We start from the raw sequence: 23,667 nt of genomic DNA on the forward strand, positions 1-23,667 counted from the left end.
TAACAGTGATGGGAAAAACCATGTTTCTGAATCACAGATCCTAGTGATGACATGTAGATGTAGAAGAGAAGCGGTCCCAGCCCTGAGCCCTGAGGCACTCCAGTAGCTAGATGATAACAGTGATGGGGAAAACATGTTTCTGAATGACAGATCTAGTGATGACATGTAGATGTAGAAGAGAAGCGGTCCCAGCACTGAGCCCTGAGGCACTCCAGTAGCTAGATGATAGCAGTCATGGGAAAAACCATGTTTCTGAATCACAGATCTAGTGATGACATGTAGATGGAGAAGAGAAGCGGTCCCAGCACTGAGCCCTGAGGCACTCCAGTAGCTAGATGATAACAGTGATGGGGAAAACATGTTTCTGAATGACAGATCTAGTGATGACATGTAGATGTAGAAGAGAAGCGGTCCCAGCACTGAGCCCTGAGGCACTCCAGTAGCTAGATGATAGCAGTCATGGGAAAAACCATGTTTCTGAATCACAGATCTAGTGATGACATGTAGATGGAGAAGAGAAGCGGTCCCAGCACTGAGCCCTGAGGCACTCCAGTAGCTAGATGATAACAGTGATGGGGAAAACATGTTTCTGAATGACAGATCTAGTGATGACATGTAGATGTAGAAGAGAAGCGGTCCCAGCACTGAGCCCTGAGGCACTCCAGTAGCTAGATGATAGCAGTCATGGGAAAAACCATGTTTCTGAATCACAGATCCTAGTGATGACATGTAGATGTAGAAGAGAAGCAATCCCAGCACTGAGCCCTGAGGCACTCCAGTAGCTAGATGATAGCAGTGATGGGAAAAACCATGTTTCTGAATGACAGATCTAGTGATGACATGTAGATGGAGAAGAGAAGCAGTCCCAGCACTGAGCCCTGAGGCACTCCAGTAGCTAGATGATAACAGTGATGGGAAAAACCATGTTTCTGAATCACAGATCTAGTGATGACATGTAGATGGAGAAGAGAAGTGGTCCCAGCACTGAGCCCTGAGGCACTCCAGTAGCTAGATGATAACAGTGATGGGAAAAACCATGTTTCTGAATCACAGATCCTAGTGATGACATGTAGATGTAGAAGAGAAGCGGTCCCAGCCCTGAGCCCTGAGGCACTCCAGTAGCTAGATGATAACAGTGATGGGGAAAACATGTTTCTGAATGACAGATCTAGTGATGACATGTAGATGTAGAAGAGAAGCGGTCCCAGCACTGAGCCCTGAGGCACTCCAGTAGCTAGATGATAGCAGTCATGGGAAAAACCATGTTTCTGAATCACAGATCCTAGTGATGACATGTAGATGTAGAAGAGAAGCAATCCCAGCACTGAGCCCTGAGGCACTCCAGTAGCTAGATGATAGCAGTGATGGGAAAAACCATGTTTCTGAATGACAGATCTAGTGATGACATGTAGATGTAGAAGAGAAGCGGTCCCAGCACTGAGCCCTGAGGCACTCCAGTAGCTTGATGATAACAGTGATGGGAAAAACCATGTTTCTGAATGACAGATCTAGTGATGACATGTAGATGTAGAAGAGAAGCGGTCCCAGCACTGAGCCCTGAGGCACTCCAGTAGCTAGATGATAGCAGTCATGGGAAAAACCATGTTTCTGAATCACAGATCCTAGTGATGACATGTAGATGGAGAAGAGAAGCAGTCCCAGCACTGAGCCCTGAGACACTCCAGTAGCTAGATGATAGCAGTGATGGGAAAAACCATGTTTCTGAATGACAGATCCTAGTGATGTCATGTAGATGTAGAAGAGAAGTGGTCCCAGCACTGAGCCCTGAGGCACTCCAGTAGCTGGATGATAACAGTGATGGGAAAAACCATGTTTCTGAATCACAGATCCTAGTGATGACATGTAGATGGAGAAGAGAAGCAGTCCCAGCACTGAGCCCTGAGGCACTCCAGTAGCTAGATGATAACAGTGATGGGAAAAACCATGTTTCTGAATCACAGATCCTAGTGATGACATGTAGATGGAGAAGAGAAGTGGTCCAAGCACTGAGCCCTGAGGCACTCCAGTAGCTAGATGATAGCAGTCATGGGAAAAACCATGTTTCTGAATCACAGATCCTAGTAATGACATGTAGACGTAGAAGAGAAGCGATCCCAGCACTGAGCCCTGAGGCACTCCATTAGCTAGATGATAACAGTCATGGGGAAAACCATGTTTCTGAATCACAGATCCTAGTAATGACATGTAGACGTAGAAGAGAAGCGGTCCCAGCACTGAGCCCTGAGGCACTCCATTAGCTAGATGATAACAGTGATGGGAAAAACCATGTTTCTGAATCACAGATCCTAGTGATGACATGTAGATGGAGAAGAGAAGCAGTCCCAGCACTGAGCCCTGAGGCACTCCAGTAGCTAGATGATAGCAGTCATGGGAAAAACCATGTTTCTGAATCACAGATCCTAGTGATGACATGTAGATGGAGAAGAGAAGCAGTCCCAGCACTGAGCCCTGAGGCACTCCATTAGCTAGATGATAGCAGTCATGGGAAAAACCATGTTTCTGAATCACAGATCCTAGTGATGACATGTAGATGGAGAAGAGAAGCAGTCCCAGCACTGAGCCCTGAGGCACTCCAGTAGCTAGATGATAACAGTGATGGGAAAAACCATGTTTCTGAATCACAGATCCTAGTGATGACATGTAGATGGAGAAGAGAAGCGGTCCCAGCACTGAGCCCTGAGGCACTCCAGTAGCTAGATGATAACAGTGATGGGAAAAACCATGTTTCTGAATCACAGATCCTAGTAATGACATGTAGACGTAGAAGAGAAGCGGTCCCAGCACTGAGCCCTGAGGCACTCCATTAGCTAGATGATAACAGTGATGGGAAAAACCATGTTTCTGAATCACAGATCCTAGTGATGACATGTAGATGGAGAAGAGAAGCAGTCCCAGCACTGAGCCCTGAGGCACTCCAGTAGCTAGATGATAACAGTGATGGGATAAACCATGTTTCTGAATCACAGATCCTAGTGATGACATGTAGATGGAGAAGAGAAGCAGTCCCAGCACTGAGCCCTGAGACACTCCAGTAGCTAGATGATAGCAGTGATGGGAAAAACCATGTTTCTGAATCACAGATCCTAGTGATGACATGTAGATGGAGAAGAGAAGCGGTCCCAGCCCTGAGCCCTGAGGCACTCCAGTAGCTAGATGATAACAGTGATGGGAAAAACCATGTTTCTGAATCACAGATCCTAGTAATGACATGTAGACGTAGAAGAGAAGCGGTCCCAGCCCTGAGCCCTGAGGCACTCCAGTAGCTAGATGATAACAGTGATGGGAAAAACCATGTTTCTGAATCACAGATCCTAGTGATGACATGTAGATGGAGAAGAGAAGCGGTCCCAGCACTGAGCCCTGAGGCACTCCAGTAGCTAGATGATAACAGTGATGGGAAAAACCATGTTTCTGAATGACAGATCCTAGTGATGACATGTAGATGGAGAAGAGAAGCGGTCCCAGCACTGAGCCCTGAGACACTCCAGTAGCTAGATGATAGCAGTGATGGGAAAAACCATGTTTCTGAATCACAGATCCTAGTGATGACATGTAGATGGAGAAGAGAAGCAGTCCCAGCACTGAGCCCTGAGACACTCCAGTAGCTAGATGATAACAGTGATGGGAAAAACCATGTTTCTGAATCACAGATCCTAGTAATGACATGTAGACGTAGAAGAAAAGCGGTCCCAGCACTGAGCCCTGAGGCACTCCATTAGCTAGATGATAACAGTGATGGGAAAAACCATGTTTCTGAATCACAGATCCTAATGATGACATGTAGATGGAGAAGAGAAGCAGTCCCAGCACTGAGCCCTGAGACACTCCAGTAGCTAGATGATAGCAGTGATGGGAAAAACCATGTTTCTGAATCACAGATCCTAGTGATGACATGTAGATGGAGAAGAGAAGCGGTCCCAGCCCTGAGCCCTGAGGCACTCCAGTAGCTAGATGATAACAGTGATGTGAAAAACCATGTTTCTGAATCACAGATCCTAGTGATGACATGTAGATGGAGAAGAGAAGCGGTCCCAGCCCTGAGCCCTGAGGCACTCCAGTAGCTAGATGATAACAGTGATGGGAAAAACCATGTTTCTGAATCACAGATCCTAGTAATGACATGTAGACGTAGAAGAGAAGCGATCCCAGCACTGAGCCCTGAGGCACTCCATTAGCTAGATGATAACAGTGATGGGAAAAACCATGTTTCTGAATGACAGATCCTAGTGATGACATGTAGATGGAGAAGAGAAACGGTCCCAGCACTGAGCCCTGAGGCACTCCAGTAGCTAGATGATAACAGTGATGGGAAAAACCATGTTTCTGAATCACAGATCCTAGTGATGACATGTAGATGTAGAAGAGAAGCGGTCCCAGCACTGAGCCCTGAGGCACTCCAGTAGCTAGATGATAACAGTGATGGGGAAAACCATGTTTCTGAATCACAGATCCTAGTGATGACATGTAGATGGAGAAGAGAAGCGGTCCCAGCCCTGAGCCCTGAGGCACTCCAGTAGCTAGATGATAACAGTGATGGGAAAAACCATGTTTCTGAATCACAGATCCTAGTGATGACATGTAGATGGAGAAGAGAAGCGGTCCCAGCCCTGAGCCCTGAGGCACTCCAGTAGCTAGATGATAACAATGATGGGGAAAACCATGTTTCTGAATCACAGATCCTAGTGATGACATGTAGATGGAGAAGAGAAGCGGTCCCAGCACTGAGCCCTGAGGCACTCCAGTAGCTGGATGATAACAGTGATGGGGAAAACCATGTTTCTGAATCACAGATCCTAGTGATGACATGTAGATGGAGAAGAGAAGCGGTCCCAGCACTGAGCCCTGAGGCACTCCAGTAGCTAGATGATAACAGTGATGGGAAAAACCATGTTTCTGAATCACAGATCCTAGTGATGACATGTAGATGGAGAAGAGAAGCGGTCCCAGCACTGAGCCCTGAGGCACTCCAGTAGCTAGATGATAACAGTGATGGGGAAAACCATGTTTCTGAATCACAGATCCTAGTGATGACATGTAGATGGAGAAGAGAAGCGGTCCCAGCACTGAGCCCTGAGGCACTCCAGTAGCTAGATGATAACAGTGATGGGAAAAACCATGTTTCTGAATCACAGATCCTAGTGATGACATGTAGATGGAGAAGAGAAGCGGTCCCAGCCCTGAGCCCTGAGGCACTCCAGTAGCTAGATGATAACAATGATGGGGAAAACCATGTTTCTGAATCACAGATCCTAGTGATGACATGTAGATGGAGAAGAGAAGCGGTCCCAGCACTGAGCCCTGAGGCACTCCAGTAGCTGGATGATAACAGTGATAGGATAAACTATGTTTCTGAATCACAGATCCTAGTGATGTCATGTAGATGGAGAAGAGAAGCGGTCCCAGCACTGAGCCCTGAGGCACTCCAGTAGCTAGATGATAACAGTGATGGGGAAAACATGTTTCTGAATCACAGATCCCAGTGATGACATGTAGATGTAGAAGAGAAGCAGTCCCAGCACTGAGCCCTGAGGCACTCCAGTAGCTAGATGATAACAATGATGGGGAAAACCATGTTTCTGAATCACAGATCCTAGTGATGACATGTAGATGGAGAAGAGAAGCGGTCCCAGCACTGAGCCCTGAGGCACTCCAGTAGCTAGATGATAACAGTGATGGGAAAAACATGTTTCTGAATCACAGATCCTAGTGAGGACATGTAGATGGAGAAGAGAAGCGGTCCCAGCACTGAGCCCTGAGGCACTCCAGTAGCTAGATGATAACAGTGATGGGATAAAACATGTTTCTGAATCACAGATCCTAGTAATGACATGTAGATGGAGAAGAGAAGCGGTCCCAGCACTGAGCCCTGAGGCACTCCAGTAGCTAGATGATAACAGTGATGGGATAAAACATGTTTCTGAATCACAGATCCTAGTGATGACATGTAGATGTAGAAGAGAAGCAGTCCCAGCACTGAGCCCTGAGGCACTCCAGTAGCTAGATGATAACAGTGATGGGAAAAACATGTTTCTGAATCACAGATCCTAGTGAGGACATGTAGATGGAGAAGAGAAGCGGTCCCAGCACTGAGCCCTGAGGCACTCCAGTAGCTAGATGATAACAGTGATGGGATAAAACATGTTTCTGAATCACAGATCCTAGTAATGACATGTAGATGGAGAAGAGAAGCGGTCCCAGCACTGAGCCCTGAGGCACTCCAGTAGCTAGATGATAACAGTGATGGGATAAAACATGTTTCTGAATCACAGATCCTAGTAATGACATGTAGATGTAGAAGAGAAGCGGTCCCAGCACTGAGCCCTGAGGCACTCCAGTAGCTAGATGATAACAGTGATGGGAAAAACATGTTTCTGAATCACAGATCCTAGTGAGGACATGTAGATGGAGAAGAGAAGCGGTCCCAGCACTGAGCCCTGAGGCACTCCAGTAGCTGGATGATAACAGTGATGGGATAAAACATGTTTCTGAATCACAGATCCTAGTAATGACATGTAGATGTAGAAGAGAAGCGGTCCCAGCACTGAGCCCTGAGGCACTCCAGTAGCTAGATGATAACAGTGATGGGAAAAACCATGTTTCTGAATTACAGATCCTAGTGATGACATGTAGATGGAGAAGAGAAGCGAAAAAATGTGCAAATCAATACAAAATGGAGTCTTCAAGCAGTGAGGATAATTTTGTTGTCCTCTCTCTTCTTGAAAAGAGAAAAGTAAAGAGGAAATATTGGGTCCATCCAATCCTGAGATTGCATAGAGAGGAAGGAGAGTTCCACCTCCTTATCAAGCAGCTTCGAGATTATCCAGAGCAATTCAAAGTTTACTTCAGGATGTCAGAGGCTCAGTTTGATGCTTTGCTAGCGATACTTTAGCTACATATTAAAAAGAAGACCACCAATTTCTGTGAACCAATTAATCTTCAACAGTTCTGGATTTTGGTTCTCACTTGTACGGTGGCTCTGAATTGTCAAAACACCTCTCAAAATGCTTGCTACGAAAGTTTCGGAGGCAGTGTGTAAATGTGATTGAGGTTGTATTTATTTTTTAATGTGCGAAAATTTCGGACTCAGTGTGCAAGGACCTTAAGTGTGGGTTCAACTGAGGAAGAAATGGCCTGAGTATATGAGTGGGGATCGGATCAAGCGGACAGGTTGTAGGTGATTGGAAAGGATGAGTTTAAAGACTTCTGCCTCTGCACACGCATTGTTTATTGAGCTTTATAGGCATGTGTTTTTTTCTCAAATGGTGTGCATGTGTGTCATTTCCATCTAAATTTGTAAATTTAACTAATTTGCAAAATTTGAATAACACATAAAACATTTGGAAATAAAGTAGCGTTTTCATCAAAATCATTCTCCAACAAAATCCTCACACCCCTGGGAAGTTGGCACAAAATATCAGAGTGTCAGATGAAACACAATAAACGCTGTCATGTTCTCTTGCATTCGGATGCTGGTGTTCGGGAACACAATCGTGTGAGACGCTTCTGGAGGGAATTAAACCAAATCATTCTGATTACACTCTTTGACTCCGGCGTTTCAGAAACACCAAACCAACATTTGAGTTGCTGTGATGCCATTGGTCCGCTGGTTAATCCAGTTATCCAATCACAGCTGACGCTGAGGCAAAGTCACATGAGGTTTGAGGGATTTATTCAGTAAATGTGTCTTCTTATCGGATAAAAAAAAAATGTATGCACATTTTTAGAATTTATGCACATCTTGCCATTTCTATCCAGCATTTTTTTATCAATATCCCAAAATGCACATAAAAATGGGTGGATGGAAATATAGCTGTTGTACAGAGGTCATACCCTGTCACATACCTCCAGAACACCCGGAATATACAGGGCATTATTTTAGGATACTTCTGCCTCCTTTTCTAAAGCTTTTACATTACATAGACTTTTTTTATATCTCTGTTTAATTTCTAAAAAGATAGAAGGTCATCCAGCTTTACAACAACACCGGGGTGAGTAAATAATGACTGAACTATTTTTTTGTGTGCAAACTCTCCCTTTCATCTTTTGTCAACAATCAAGAAGGCATAGCGGGAAAGTTCCAGGCGTGCACTGGCCCTTTAAGAGCTGGAGAGCGCATGGATGCTCACGGTTGATGCAGGAGGATGGAGGACAAGATGGAGGCGCACAGCAACATCTGAGAGATACATGGAGCCGCTGTGTGTGTGGAGGCCAGCGGTTTAGCATATGTAAAGAGTAAAGCACAATAGACTGATCGGGTGGGGGAGGAGATATTCACGTGTCGACCAATACCAGTGCCAGCCTGTTCAGCATCTTCAGCTCATGGTTTTAACGTCTATGGCCAAAAATGCTGTGTCAGTACAGGTTTGCTATGACACCCAAAAATATGTTAGGTTTCATGCCCAGAAACTCAACCCTGTTGAAGAGAGAGCATGGGTATTTTGTTTGTTGCATAAAATGCCATCTTAATAGGCAGCTCATGTTTTCAGATGCTCTAAAACACAGACCAGTAAGAAAGCAGTGTGTGAATGGTCAGCATGGAAGGGTTGTTTTGCACACATCACGAGCATTGGAGGAATGAGGACACAGTGTTGTACACCACGAGGGTGTCTTTGTGTGCCTTTGTTGTGTTTTGAGCGCGGTCTCGTCCCCATCCCCCCCGGAGCCGGTTAACAGGTGCTCGTTCCTCCAGAGGTTCCTCGCCACAGATGGCTATTGTTATGGTGCGCAGTAAACCAACCTCTCTCTCTCTCTCTCTCTCTCTCTCTCTCTCTCTCTCTCTCTCTCTCTCTCTCTCTCTCTCTCTCTCTCTCACACACACACACACACACACACACACTCTCTCTCTCTGTTCTCCCAGCTGCTGCTTCCTGCTAAAGCAAAGTTATCCCTGATCCCGCTCAGCGTCCCCCCCCCCCTCCCCCCTCCCCCCTCCCTCTCTCTCTCTCTCTCTCTCTCTCTCTCTCTCCCTCTCTCCCTCTCTCTCCCTCCCTCCCTCTCTCTCCCTCCCTCCCTCTCCCTCCCTCCCTCTCCCTCCCTCCCTCTCTCTCCCTCTCTCTCTCTCTCTCTCTCCCTCTCTCTCTCTCTCTCTCTCTCTCTCTCTCCCTCCCTCTCTCTCTCTCCCTCTCCCTCCCTCCCTCTCTCTCTCTCTCTCTCTCTCTCTCTCTCTCTCTCTCCCTCTCTCTCTCTCTCTCCCCCCTCTCTCTTCCCCTCTCTCTTCCCCTCTCTCTCTCTCTCTCTCTCTCGCCCCCCCCCCCCTCTCTCTCTCCCTCCCTCATCTGATCTCCTCTGCACCTCCTCCTCTAGTGCTCCTTATTCTGCCGCCGGTCGCTCTCTCACACGCGCGGTTCGGCTCGGCTCGGTTCGACTCGGTTCTTCTGCAGAGATCGGACGCAGACACAGGATTAGCGCGTGATCGCAGAGGAGGACCGTGTGCTCGGTCGCTTGACATCCAGGCAAGTGGATTTATCCTCCGCCATACTAATGTGTGCGTTTGAAACGCGTTGTGGATCGTCCGAGATTTGCGGCTCAGCCTGACATCAGAAGCTGCTCCATCAGGACTGTTCATCCCCGTGATCAGCTTAGAGAATGGTGTGCTAATGGCTGTGCTAGTTTGGCGAACGCTGTGTTGATGTTTTGAAATGGCTGTCCTGCTTCACCTAAAGCTGTGCTAGCAGAGGCTGAGGCGGCTTAGCAAACACTGTTTTCAATATAAGGTGAAGGTGACAGTGTTATTGTGCTTGAGTTATGAGGCAGATGTGCGGGAAAAGCCATTTTGATACACCAGAATTGTTGTTGTTCATGGGAACCTGTGCTGGTTTAAATTCACTGTGCAGTTTTATCACTGAGGTCGGTTTGGTAATACACACTGGCTATGATTGATGATTATTGCATTTCCACACGACGCATATTACATCTGAAATGCAGCTGTCAAATTGCTCATTGAAAACATGGTTTATCGTTGGATACGACATTGTTGGTTCATCCAGCTACTGTTTTGGATTTGGCATTCGAGTTTAGTGAGGGCTCTCTAGCCAGTAGCCTACATTCAGTGTTTATCTATAAACATGTTTGATGAAATCAGTGTGATTATTATGCATTAAATTTCCATGTTGCATACAATACATCCCAAATATAGCCTAATAGGGTGACATCAGAAGAGGCCTTTAGTCCCTGACAGTCCAATTTTAAACTGTGTTAAAAAGCACACAAAGTGCACTAATATGAGATGTGGGCAGAAAGCTCGCAGGTTACAGCCTCAGTCCTGCTGTGCTTGGGTACACCGACAGGGGGAGCATTTCTGGCATTCGTGGTCCTCTACTAATTACTCAATTCTGCTATAGAACATCATTTATGATCGTTAGTTTGAATGCTGTAAAAGACTTTGTGTTCATTCTGGAGTAACTTGGTATTCATATTCTAAAGTAATGTAAATAAGTAAATAACAACCCATACATTTGCATTACCCTGGTTCCCTCAACAAAACCCAATGTGATTTTTCCATTGGCTTTTAGATTATTGCAGAAAATAAGGTCTGTGACTAACAAAAGCGTATGATTCTTTCACATTTGTTCATCATGATAATCTTCCCAAATGAACACCACTTTTATGCATTTTGAAGTGTAAATACAATTGGCAGAAGTCAAAAGCTAAATGTAGGCTAAAGTAGAGATAAAACTTCATGAAAATTTAATATCTTATGAATATTATCACGGTATTGTTAAAATGGGCTGTAGTTAAATGCTTCAAAAACTACTTATTTTTAAAGTTTATACTTTAAAACCAACAAACAACAAATACAGGTAGCTCCACTGTACACTTTTTGTTTGCATAGGTCTAAACATTAAAATGATAAACTGAACAATGATTTTAAATGAACAAACATTTTGATTGAGTGACTATATTATAGGCATTTTATTTGCTCCGTAAATAATTCTAGATACCTTATTCGAATTACCTTACAACAGTGCTTACAAATTCTGTCAGATTTTTGGCCTGACAAAAGGCATGCAGACTGAATGTAATCCTCTCTGACAGTAGATGGCGCTTGTGGAACAGCAGAAACAGAGCTGCGACTTCTGTCAGCGAATCCCTAATATATCCACTGATAGCCGGATCTGCAAACGCTCCCGTGTGTATCTGAGTAAGCGCTCGTGAAGACAACATGTTTATGAAGCGTTGATCATTGTAGCCAATCACAGACATGTTGAGTGCATCAACACAATGGCCAATCAGAGACATATCTTTTAAATGCATCATGAACACAATGGCCAATCAGAGGTGTTTAAGATTCCATTCAACAGCGCTCAAAATGCTAGAGGGAAATGCTGGTATCGTCACGATTACATATGATATCGCTTGTTTCTGCTTCTTTTTAATCAGGAGATTCTGTACTCTTTCAGAAGATGTGTAATAGCGCCCCCTACCATATAACAGTCAAGTCAAGTCTCCTTCATTTATACAGCGCTTTTAACAATATAGATTGTTTCAAAGCAGCTTTACAGTGATGATAGGAAATGAAAGTAACAGAGATTGTTTAGGCTTAATTAGTGCTAAATAGGAGAAGGATCTACCGCCAGCAGTCGATTTTGATATTCTAGGTATTATCAACTGGCCGGAGTTTTGAGATCGCAATAGACGTGAAGGACTATAATGCGTTAAGAGCTCGCTCAAGCACTGCGGAGCTAAACCATTTAGTGCTTTGTAAGTAATCAGCAATATTTTAAATTTATATGATGTTTAATAGGGAGCCAGTGCAGTGTTGACAGAACCGGGCTAATATGGTCATACTTCCTGGTTCTGGTAAGAACTCGAGCTGCTGCGTTTTGGACCAGCTGTAGTTTGTTTATTAAGCGTGCAGGGCAACCCCCCAGTAGAGCATTACAGTAATCTAGCCTTGAGCTCATGAACGCATGAACTAACTGTTCCGCATTTGTCAATGAGAGCATATGGCGTAATTTAGATATATTTTTAAGATGGAAGAATGCGGTTTTACAGATACTAGACACGTGACTTTCAAATTAAAGATTAGTATCAAAGAGCACACCCACACACACACACACACACTCACACACACACTCACACACACACACACACACACACACACACACACACACACACACACACACCCAGGTTCCTAACCGACGACGAAGACTTGACAGAGCAGCCATCAAGTGTTATTCTAAGTTATTACGTAGGTTATTACGACAGTATTCTAGGTTATTATGTGAGGAAGTTTTTTGTCCAATAATTAGAATCTCTGTTTTTTCAGAATTAAGAAGTAGGAAATTACTAGTCATCCAGTTTTTTATATCAGCTATGCATTCCGTTAATTTTGTGAATAGGTAAGTTTCATCTGGGCGTGAAGAAATATAGAGCTGAGTATCGTCAGCATAACAGTGAAAACTAATGCCATGTTTCCTAATGATATCTCCTAAGGGTAGCATGTACAGAGTGTGTGTGTGCGAGTGTGCGAGTGTGTGTGTGTGTGTGTGTGTGTGTGTGTGTGTGTGTGTGTGTGTGTGTGTATGTGTGTAGCATGTACAGAGTGAACAGCAACGGTCCTAGTACTGAGCCTTGTGGTACTCCATACTGAACTTCATTTACTGCTACAAACTGATAACGGTCAGATAAGTATGATGTAAACCATGCTAGTGCAATTCCACTAATGCCAACATCATTTTCGAGACTATTTAAAAGAATGTTGTGGTCGATAGTGTCAATTGCAGCACTAAGCTTGAGTAGGGTAAGTGTACCCTTTAAGCCGACTTTCAACTCTGAAGTCAAATTAAAAAAAGAGAAAATTATATTTTATGCTGCTCATGATTTTAACTAATCAAGTGATTTGTAACTTCCCTGGCATTTTTTTATTGCATACCAATCACATTTGGCAATGTTGAGTTAGCCCCACCCATGTGCTGTCTCACGGGACTCACACTGTCACCCCAAAACTGGTGTTTTTTGGGACCCTTCAGAAATCAACACATTTCTGCAATTTTCATCCATTTCTTTGGTAACTACATTTATATTATGTCAAATAAGAGATAAATGTGTATGAACAAATAGTACTTTATCATTTTATATCATTTTCCTTTAAATGGAAAGATGAGTTTTATTAGCTTGCGTTCAAAGCTAATCTCGGTCAAACCATTAGCCTTACAGAAAGAATTAAGCATGTGAACTGCAAACAATAAATGTTTTGTGATTCATTTTACATTCATTTACAAATAAATACATCATAAATTGATTTGTAGAGAGGATTATTTTCATAAATTAACTTTTTTTAAAGATGGGCATAAATGGTACAGTGCCACGAAACGCATGCAAACTATAGCCAACACACACAAGCTAACCTTGAATGGAAAAAACTCAACATTTCTCAATGTGGGCACAGTGAAAATTACTATGATACTAATCCACAATATATTTCAGCTCCATGCATGTATTTGTTACATTTTTAAAGGAAAATAGGGTACTGCCTTTTCTAGTATCTTTGACAGAAAGGGTAGATTTGAGATCGGCCTGTAATTGACTAATTCTGTACGATCAAGTTGCGTTTTTTTAACAAGCGGTTTAATCATAGCCAGCTTAAACGTTTTTGGTATGTATCCTAGAGACAAAGATGAATTAATGATATTAAGAAGAGGATCTATGACCTCTGGAAGCGTCTCTTTCAGTAGCTTAGTCGGTATAGGGCAGTGGTCGGCAACCCCTAAACTGGCCCGACTGCACTAATATCGGCCCGCGCCGCAGATTATTCTGATAGCGGCTGGTTCTGAAATAGATCTGTCATGACAGCAACAGTTACTCACAATCACTTTGTCTTTAGTGATTTTGCCTTCAAAATAAAAGTACGAGAACGTTTTTTGCAGCAATGTTTTATTTTGAGATTAATTGAGAGCTTTTAATTAGAAAAGTTCTGAAAGACATTCAAAAGAGTGTGTGGATCGCTTCGTTGCAGATCAGACACACCGGCTTTGCACTCACAACACTAGTTAGGATGAACGCATAGTTGTCTTTCATCTTCTTTGTATGCTCTATTTTCGCCATCTTTGTATGTCATCTTTCCTCTTTAGACTCTTTGGTAGTGCCATTCTCTCACCAGATTAGATGTTAACATCTCTCTGCACACGCCGGAATAGCGTAACTTTCCTCCAGCACGTAAACAATTAAAAATAATGCAGTTTAGTACGTGAGGATGCCAAGGAATAATTCTGAGTGTAAAAGTAGGCTACGTCAAATAATTATTACAATAAGTTAGGCTCCATTGTGTAACAAGCAAATATGGAAAGAGGAAATAAAACATAGTTCGTTAAGAGCATGACTCAAACATGCCATTAATAATTCAAGTCCTCTTTTATCTTTTGAATTATTTTTACCCATTCCGCGTCTCCCACATGTGTGTTTTAGCAAGGCCGTCTGTGTTGCAAGTTGGTGGATGAAGACACTTGCCAGGTTACGTGTCACTACTGCTTTATTAATGTATCCAGTGTAAAAACCCGGACACCGCCACACAAATGTGGCTTTTTGTTAATGACTGTCCTACTACAGGATTTAACCCAGAGTAACAGCTCAGTCCAGTCACAGAACACACTGACAGTCTGTACAGGCAATTCTAGTTGCATTTTTCATCAATTAATTTCTTAAATTATTCTTTGACTATGTTATCCAGTGGCAAAAATATGTTTTGTCCCAATGCCAGATTTACTCGCCGACCCCTGGTGTAGTGGCTAACATACATGTCGTCGATTTAGATGAATTAACGAGTTTAGAAAGTTCTTCCTCTCCTATAGCAACGAATGAATGGAATTTTCCCTCAGGGAGACTACAATGCTCTGCCTGATGCGATACTGTAGTAGACGGTTGCATAGTTATAATTTTCTCCCTGATATTATCAATCTTTTATCAACAGAGAAAACACGGAAAGTTACGTCAGTGGCGGGGATTTTATTATGGTTTATTGTGAAACAAGTAACCATTTCATCCCTAAAGCGAACTACACCACGGTCACATGACTTCGGCATCATCTGCCTCCCATTTAGACACTCGCTAGCAACCGCCTTCCACAAGACAAGTAAAAGCTTTAAAAAAATCTCAAGAGAGTATTACTGATGTGTTTAATAACGTAGAATTAAAACGTGAATATATCTTGAGCGTGTTCAATTCACCACAGATCTTCCAGCGTTGAACTGAAAGCCCATTGACTTCAGGACGATGGAACCGGAAGTGTTGGAATAACTGGTGTCCGGGATTGGCTTACAGCAGGGGTTCTCAACCTTTTGCAAGCTGGGCCCCCCCAAAGCTGGTTCTTTGCAGTTGGCACCAGACCTCTGATATGAATTTATGCTTTATTATTGTTATTATTACTAGACCTAATAGTAGGCATATCATCTGCATTTTTTACAGAAGCTTGCAGGTAGGCAATGTTAACGTGAGACCTGAGCCTGCTTTGCCTTGCAAAGATCCTCAATTCGGTCCCATTATAAACAAAATAATTCAAAAGGAAAAGAAACCGACTAGCCTACTCTGCTTATGTAATCCGTATGAAGTGTGCATCTCGATATAGGCGCGTTCACTGCGAAGATGATGAGACGGCATCGTCAATTAACTTCACCTTTGCAGCCGACACTGACACAGAAAACTCTAGTTTATTAATAAACAATTCAAATGTCTCCTTTCTATATTTGGCACATTCATAATCATTACTTTTGCCGGTTCTTTGTGACAGCTGTTATGTGCGTTACTGGCAGCGTCACCCTCCGGTTACATTAACGCGTCACCACCGCATCAGCACCGAAAACATGGAGATTTTATTTTAGAGAATAATCGCACAACCTATTCGATATTCTATAATTAAATAAACTAATCAAATATTCAAAAATCGTGACTCATCCCTGCATGGAATCTCTTTTTTCTTTTCCCAAATCTTCACTCGCATCTAACCCATTTCCGAAGGGGATTATAAACGTTTTTCCTTGGTTCGCTTTTAATTAGGCCTATTATATTCGTATTCTTTACTGTGGTAAAGTAGAAAAACGCTGTAGGACAGATAGCCTACATTTTTACTTGTACGTCAAATTCTTTTTAACACAGTTTGTGCTTGTTATTAGACATGCGGCGTCTCAAGTTATTTGTAAAGCGTGTTTCTCTGGCAGCGCAATATCTACAGCCTAAATGCCTTGCCCTTGTGGAGGATAAAATTCGATCTTCAGACCTTTTACAACAAGTAGAAAACATGAAGATATCAGAAAATTGCTCAAATAAACACTTTTTTGCTCAAAACAACCCCCCAACCACCGCCGGTAGTTGGTCCATTACCACCGCGGTGGTAAAAAACTCCCACCGTCACAGCCCTATAGCCCGAAAGTAAAACAGATAATTTTATAATTAAATATTGCAATACTTTGCGCTACTGTATCGATATAATTGCTTGCGCAAAATATCACGATACTGAACAGAATCGATTTTTCCCCCCACCACTACCAATAAGGTCGCTAGGAGGATGATTTGTTTGGGTGTTATAATAGTCCAATCACTGCATTTCAACATGGGGGGAATTTTCGTGATTTTTTTCTTCCCCCCATCCTGTAGCCTACTAACCCCCCCCTGTCCGCGCCCCCGTTGAGAACCACTGGTTACAGTAATGCCTCATCCCTGCAGAACTCTATTGCATATGTTCAGGTTTTAGGTCAATGTGCAACTACAGTAGTCAGCGTTTGAAGTGGATCAAAACCTTTCATCAAAGTTATACATGAATTTTGAATTTTGAATTATGAGGTGGAGAAAAGAGCACTAACCTTGAACTAGTTCCAGGACCTGAGAAAGCTCTCAAGATGTGAAAAACACATTTTAATGTGTCTGCCAAAACATCAGTGTGAATGTTAGATTACAGAGCAGTTATAGTTGAGCTGTGTTTTGTGTGTGTGTGTCATCGTCTGGCTTCTGGTCTGTGTGTGTTCATGTGTTTTGAGGAGGCATGGCTTTGGACGGTGGGATCGTATGCTCTCAGTGCTAGTAGGCTAAAAGTTAGCATTTCCCAGATCGCCTATTGCACCTTTAAGATTTGTGACGATACTTTGAACCAGCGTTTCACCGGATCTGTCAGTGATAAATCATGTGCCTGCCATCATTTAATGAGAAGAGTGTAAGAATAATTCATAAGAATCACACGCTTTATTAAAAACTAATGTGCGTATGTACAGTTGTTATTGAACTTATTCGACCCCAATTGAGACTGCAGAAGTTATTCAAATTTGTATTTTCAGTTGAATTTGGGGAAACATTTGTTGTGTTGAGCTATTTCAATTACTTTTGTTTGATTTGTTCATTGCAAACAGCTCAACATGTGCCAATACATTTAGCTAATAAACCTGATTTGCAGTAGCGAGTGAATAATTTGGATCAGAACTGCAGTTTTCCTCAGAGCTTGAGGACTAACACTGATGTTCAGCAGGATCTTAGTTTGACTGTTGCATTGAAATACAAAAAGAGACATTATGAGTCATAGTTAGATTAATGTCCTGAATGAGCTTACATTTGAGGACTCAACATTTCTTTGGACTTACTTCAAGTGTGGCCATATTTGGGTTTGCATATGGGAAAGTATGGTTTATTGTGTTTAAGTAAATATTATTGACTTTAAGGAAATGTTCACCCAGGATTAAAGGTAGTCACATGACTCGTGTGCTCTGTGTGAAGTCATGTGACAGCTTTGACTCAAGTTGAAGTAGTTATTGGCTGATCTCTCAATCTCATTGACAACTCTTCCTTTTAAAGGCACCAACAGTGTTTTTCGCAGATCCTTTAAACCAAATTTAATTTTGAAAAATATCTCTACATGATGTGTCTTGTAGCTTTTTTCTTTTTTTCTTTCAGAATAATCCATCTTGATATTGCTTCCAGTAACAGTTTTATGGGGTAACACGTTCTAACCAGATAACACGTCTTTTCCATGTTAATCAGGGCTTTTGTCCTAAAGCTGGAACATACTGAATAAATATGAGAGCTGCACGATTAACCGCTAAAAGACGGCGATCTGGACTCAAACACCAGTGATCTTACTCCTCAGTGACAGTGACTCTGCTCTGTCTATTAACCCTGTGATCACAGGAACACTCAGATCTGTGTTCTGATCCAGAGAGAGCCGTCGTCATGAATAGATGTGAAACAGCTTCACTAACAGTCTTTTCAACATCACAGCTTCATTATTTTTTTCTTACAATCACTCAGATTATCACAGAAGTGCTGGGAGAAAAGATTATAGTTCAGATATAAACACTGATGTCTACAGTAGAGATCAAAATAGAATAAATCTTTGAATTAATTGAAGTCATTGAATCATTCATTCAAACCAATTTTTAAAACAATATTAATTAGAAATATTTTAAATAGTTTGGATCAATTAATATTTTGTCAGAACCTCTAGTAACTTATATGTTATTTTGTTAAATTCTGTTCAGAATCCTGGGAGAATCGTAATCTCTAATTTAAACAAAGAAGAGGACAATGATAATCTCAGGGACTTATTATGTGCTTTATTTAATGTTAAAATCATTTATTATTAGTTTGAATATAGTTTATAGTCGTACTATAAGAGTCAAGAGAAAAATGAAAGGAAACAACTGAGCTAACCAGTGTATTCAGTGACAAGGATTCACTCACTCAGCTTGTATTTTTAATAATGTTAAAATGTTGTCATTTATAAATTTGATTATTTATCCATTTGGTTCTGATTGGCTGTGATTGGTCTGTGGCGTGGCATCTGGTTAGGAGACGGTGTAATGCTCTTGTATAATAGTGTTAGTATTCCTGCACTTGGAGATGTTTTTGTCCGTGTAGGAGACCCATATTTCTATCAGATATCGATTGGTTATGAGCATCTCAGGGCTCTTGAGACACGAGAGATGAATCTAGTGGAAAATGATATCGGAGATATCGACGGATAGTTTGTGTCCAGGCTCAATATTTTGACATGATGTGATCCGGACAGAGACGAGGAGCAAATGGAGTTGAATCTCTTCCACGTCCAGCTCATAAAGGACAGATGGCTCTTGGTTCTTTGCTTTCAATCTCAGTCTCACACACACACACACACACACACACACACACAGAGCTTATCCAGGACGGCCCAGTTCTGCACAGAGACTCTTTTCACAGTGAAGCAGCAGCTGCAGTGAAGAAGCGACACACTGAGATCCACCAATATAATGGTAAGAGAGAAAAACAGCGCAATCAGAGGAAGAGCCTGAGGCTGGTGAGGGGCGGAGCTTGTGAAGAGGGAGGGGCCTGAGGCTGGTGAGGGGCGGGCTTGTGAAGAGGGGGGCATGAGGCTGATAAGTGGTGGAACTTGTGAAGAGGGAGGGGCATGGGGCTGATGAGGGGCGAAGCTTGTGAAGAGGGGGGCATGAGGCTGGTGAGGGATGGGGCATAAGGCCGGTGAGGGGCGGAGCTTGTGAAGAGGGGGCATGAGGCTGGTGAGGGATGGGGCATGAGGCTGGTGAGGGGCGGAACGTGTGAAGAGGGGGCATGAGGCTGGTGAGGGATGGGGCATGAGGCTGGTGAGGGGCGGAGCTTGTGAAGAGGGAGGGGCATGGGGCTGATGGGGCGGAGCTTGTGAAGAGGGAGGCGCATGAGGCTGGTGAGGGATGGGGCATGAGGCTGGTGAGGATGGGGCATGAGGCCGGTGAGGGGCGGAGCTTGTGAAGAGGGGGGCATGAGGCTGGTGAGGGGCGAAGCTTGTGAAGAGGAAGGGGCATGGGGCTGGTGAGGGGCGAAGCTTGTGAAGAGGGGGGGCATGAGGCTGGTGAGGGATGGGGCATGAGGCCGGTGAGGGATGGGGCATGAGGCCGGTGAGGGGTGAAGCTTGTAAAGAGGGGGGCATGAGGCTGGTGAGGGGCGGAGCTTGTAAAGAGGGGGGCATGAGGCTGGTGAGGGATGGGGCATAAGACTGGTGAAGGGTGGAGCTTGTGAAGAGGGAGGGGCCTGAGGTTGGTGAGGGGCGGAGTTGTGAAGAGGGAGGGGCCTGAGGCTGGTGAGGGGTGGGGTTGTGAAGAGGGAGGGGCATGAAGCTGGTGAGGGGCGGGGTTGTGAAGAGGGAGGGGCATGAGGCTGGTGAGGGGCGGGGTTGTGAAGAGGGAGGGGCATGAGGCTGGTGAGGGGCGGGGTTGTGAAGAGGGAGGGGTGTGTCACAAACAGTGGAGGTCAGGGCCAGATGCTCTCCAAACAAAAGAGTGTTTCTCAGGAAACGACACTCGGAAGCATAGTAGTCGCCATTGTGTGTATGTGTGTGAGACACTGTGCGTGTGTGTGTGTGTGTGTGTGTCACTGCATTGCAGGGGTCTATGGGACTCATCAGCTTTAATGACTCACATTCACTCTTCTTATCTGGCTCCAGGCCTAATGGCTTTTCTGTGAACACACGTGTTGTAATGAACTGACATATTGTGAACTGACGTGTAAGACTATAAACATGTTAACACTTTAACTTTAAATAACTTATAGCGAGATTCTCTTCAAACTTTTCTTTCTGCAGGTTACATCATTATGTCAGTCTTAATAAGTGAGTTGTTGAATTATTGACTCGAGCGCTTCATCGAGGAGTGAAACAGCTCGTGCCGAGGGCGGTTTCTCCGGCTCTTCCGTCAGTGGGAGTGTGTTTTAGGATTATTTTAATTCCTTTGTGTGTAAAGCACTCTGAATCGCCATAGTGTATGAAATGTGCTATAAATAAACTTTCCTTGCCTTGTGTGTTTGGAGACATTGCAGAAAACAAGCAGTCAAATGTTGTGTCATTCGTCTCTTGTTGTGATTAAATGTCGTTTAGGGTCAAACTCTGATTATATGGTAGAGACACCTTTATCATGTCTCACTTCATCTAGTTTATTGTTTATTAATTTTTCAGGCATAGTTCTTCAGTGAGTTGATATTGTATGTTCTTTCATAGTTTCCTCATTTTAAAACATTTGCTGAGAATGTGACATTAAAGGCACAGTGTGTAAGTTTCGCAGCTTGAGGTCGATTAGCAGCTTGAAGACGGCGTGAATGAGCGTGGAATCATGGGAATTGTCGTCTTCAGCTCCACAGCCGACTGAGAGCAACCCGACGGGACTGAGGCAGAAATCATGTTCATGGATGAGCTAATGTACTAGTTTTATTAACGTTACCACCTTGCTGTCTTTACTATGCTTATATGCTGTGGTCGGTGCTGCCACTCCTTTTGTTTTGTTGTTTATTTATTTTACGATTAAAGTTACGTTTAACGTTTGCCTGCTTCTTTCCTGAACCTGAACCTTTGTGACAGTTACGTTCACTTAAATTCACATTAATTTATTTAATTCTAATGAAACAGCCACAAGTGTTGAATTACTCCTCATACAGGTCAGTTTATTTGACCAGTTAAAGTTGTGGGGTTTACATTGTAAGTATTCAAATGTAAAATAACACTGCGTAGTCTTACTGTACACATTAAATATGGATGAATCCTTATTAAAGCTACTTAAGTTATTGAATCAGGAGAAGTGTGTGATCTTCTGTTGTTTGATTATCATTAATGACACACAGCAGGTTTATTAGGCTGCTGTCACTTTAAGAGCTAATGCACGGATCTAATATACTGACACACACGCGTTTGTGTACGCTTACTTCAGACACAAGCCACTGTGTTTACGTCAATACTCTCCTAAAACACATTTTGATATTTTTGTGTGTACATGTTTAGGCTCGTATCCGAAGCCCATTTGCTCATCCGTGATCATCTCCAACTCGGAGCACACACACACACACACACACACAGCCCAATGCATCATTTTCCTGTTATCTCTGTAAAGCTGCTTTTAAACAGTCTGTATTAAATAAAGCTGACTTGACTTGACACACAGAAAGCTGCCTGGGGAACAGTGTCTCTTTTGCTTTTAATAACTCTGTTTAATATCACACACGTCCCTCAGTTTAGCAGCAGCGACTGCACTTCACAACACTCACTCATTCTGCTGTCTTGAGCCGCTGTGGCGCTGGGCTGAATGCGGCAGAGGCGTAATAATCGGTTTACCTCGATTATCTTGTTTTCATAATTGTTGGAAGACAAAATCGAAATTGAAAATCAGTTAATTAAAGGTGGTGTAGGACATCTGGGAAAATGCTAACTTTAGCCTGATAGCAGTGAAAGCGTACGTCCAAAGCCACGCCTCCTGAAAGCGTGAACAGCCCAGAAGACCCGAGACAACGGTCCTGCAATACAGCATGTGTCCTTCACCGCTGAGAAAGCTTTATAGTAGGGTTAGTAACAGCACTACAATTCCAAACTTAAAAACGGAATCAGATGCAGCAAGTTTTCGGTTTGTTTAGCTAGCAAAAATCATCAGATTAATATTTATTGCATGCCAGGGGTTCCACGATGAGAGTCAGGTTGATTTTGCTGTTTGCACTGTGTGACAGCGTAGGCTACGTGAACGCGCTGATGACGAATGATGTGTGTGTGTGAACAGCATGAGCAGTGTGTGTGCAAACTCACGCTTAGCGACAGGGAACACATGCTAGGACCGTTCGGACCGAACGATACGATTGAACGAACATTCTATGGTCCTACGCCTATCAGGATATGAGGAGACTTAGCGTAACAAAACATGTTTCTGCAGAGAATCTTTATAAAGATAGCACACGTACGTCTGCAAGATGTGTGTTAAAGATCCCTTCATCTGGAAAGCAACTCCTGTTTACTAACATCTGATAGACATCTTTAAGATGTCAGTCTCACACTCACACACTCTCACACTCACACACTCTCACACGCAGTCTCTCATGCAGTCTCACACTCACACACTCTCTCGAATGAGTGTATTCTAAATCATTACATCTTAAAGACATTTTCTAAACGTCTATTTGACATCTGACAGGAAACGTCCCATAGACGTATTGCAGACGAGCAAACACTCTAAAAATACGTCTTCCAGATGTAAACGCACATAAATAGACGTCTCCGTGATGTACGTGTGCTATCTGGGATGGCCTTTCCTAGCTTTATAACTGTGTTTAGCTGATACCTCTGTTTGCGGATCCTCAGGAGTCAGGACACAGCCTTTGATTCTTGGAAAGTATTTTTCAATATTCATCTGGATGAAGGAGAAACTATAGCGTCAGGGAGAAGTTAACATCACAGCTGATGTCAGTGTGGGATGGCGCTCGCTCCAGTGTTTCTCCTCTGAGATGTGATCTGATGGGGTTGTTGCCCGATGATGCCGTTATGCTGAAGCCAGTCTATGGTTAGACACGCTCGAGTGAGTGAGGCTTCAGTGTGAGACTGTGTGTGTGTGTGTGTGTGTGTGTGTGTGTGTGTGTGTGTGTGAGGCTTCAGCGCTCCGTCATGTGTGAAGATGAAGCGTCCGAGGACAGCTCTGAGCATGCGTTCACTGAGGAAAACACACATTGTAAATATCATGCGTGTCTAAAAATAGTCATGCCTCATTTCATTTATCCTTGTTTATTTTATGGGATTTAGTGTGTGCTATATGACTGTGTGTGTGTGTGTGTGTGTGTGTGTGTGACCTATTTAAATGAGTTTTCTGCCCAGTGCATGTATAGTATGTGAATGTGTGCAGATCTGATATTGCACTTTATAAGAGGAGTGAGAGTGTGTGTGTGTGAGACTGCATGCGA

General features: G+C 43.3%; 1 protein-coding gene across 7 annotated transcripts in view; it reads left to right on the forward strand.

The window, feature by feature from the left end:
* The first annotated feature begins 9,337 nt into the window (after window positions 1-9,337).
* The window catches only part of magi1a (membrane associated guanylate kinase, WW and PDZ domain containing 1a), a 107,928-nt gene continuing 93,598 nt past the window's right edge, over window positions 9,338-23,667 (forward strand). For 6 of the 7 annotated variants that reach the window (XM_079897613.1, XM_079897612.1, XM_079897615.1 and 3 more), the window contains exon 1: window positions 9,383-9,473. The gene's annotated coding sequence lies outside the window, so the exon portion shown is untranslated. Of the gene's footprint in view, window positions 9,474-23,667 lie in introns of all 7 variants that reach the window. The other variant, XM_079897617.1, reaches the window with a different exon arrangement.

Source organism: Squalius cephalus, assembly GCF_949319135.1.
Source record: "Squalius cephalus genome assembly, chromosome: 16".
Lineage (NCBI taxonomy): Eukaryota > Metazoa > Chordata > Actinopteri > Cypriniformes > Leuciscidae > Squalius > Squalius cephalus.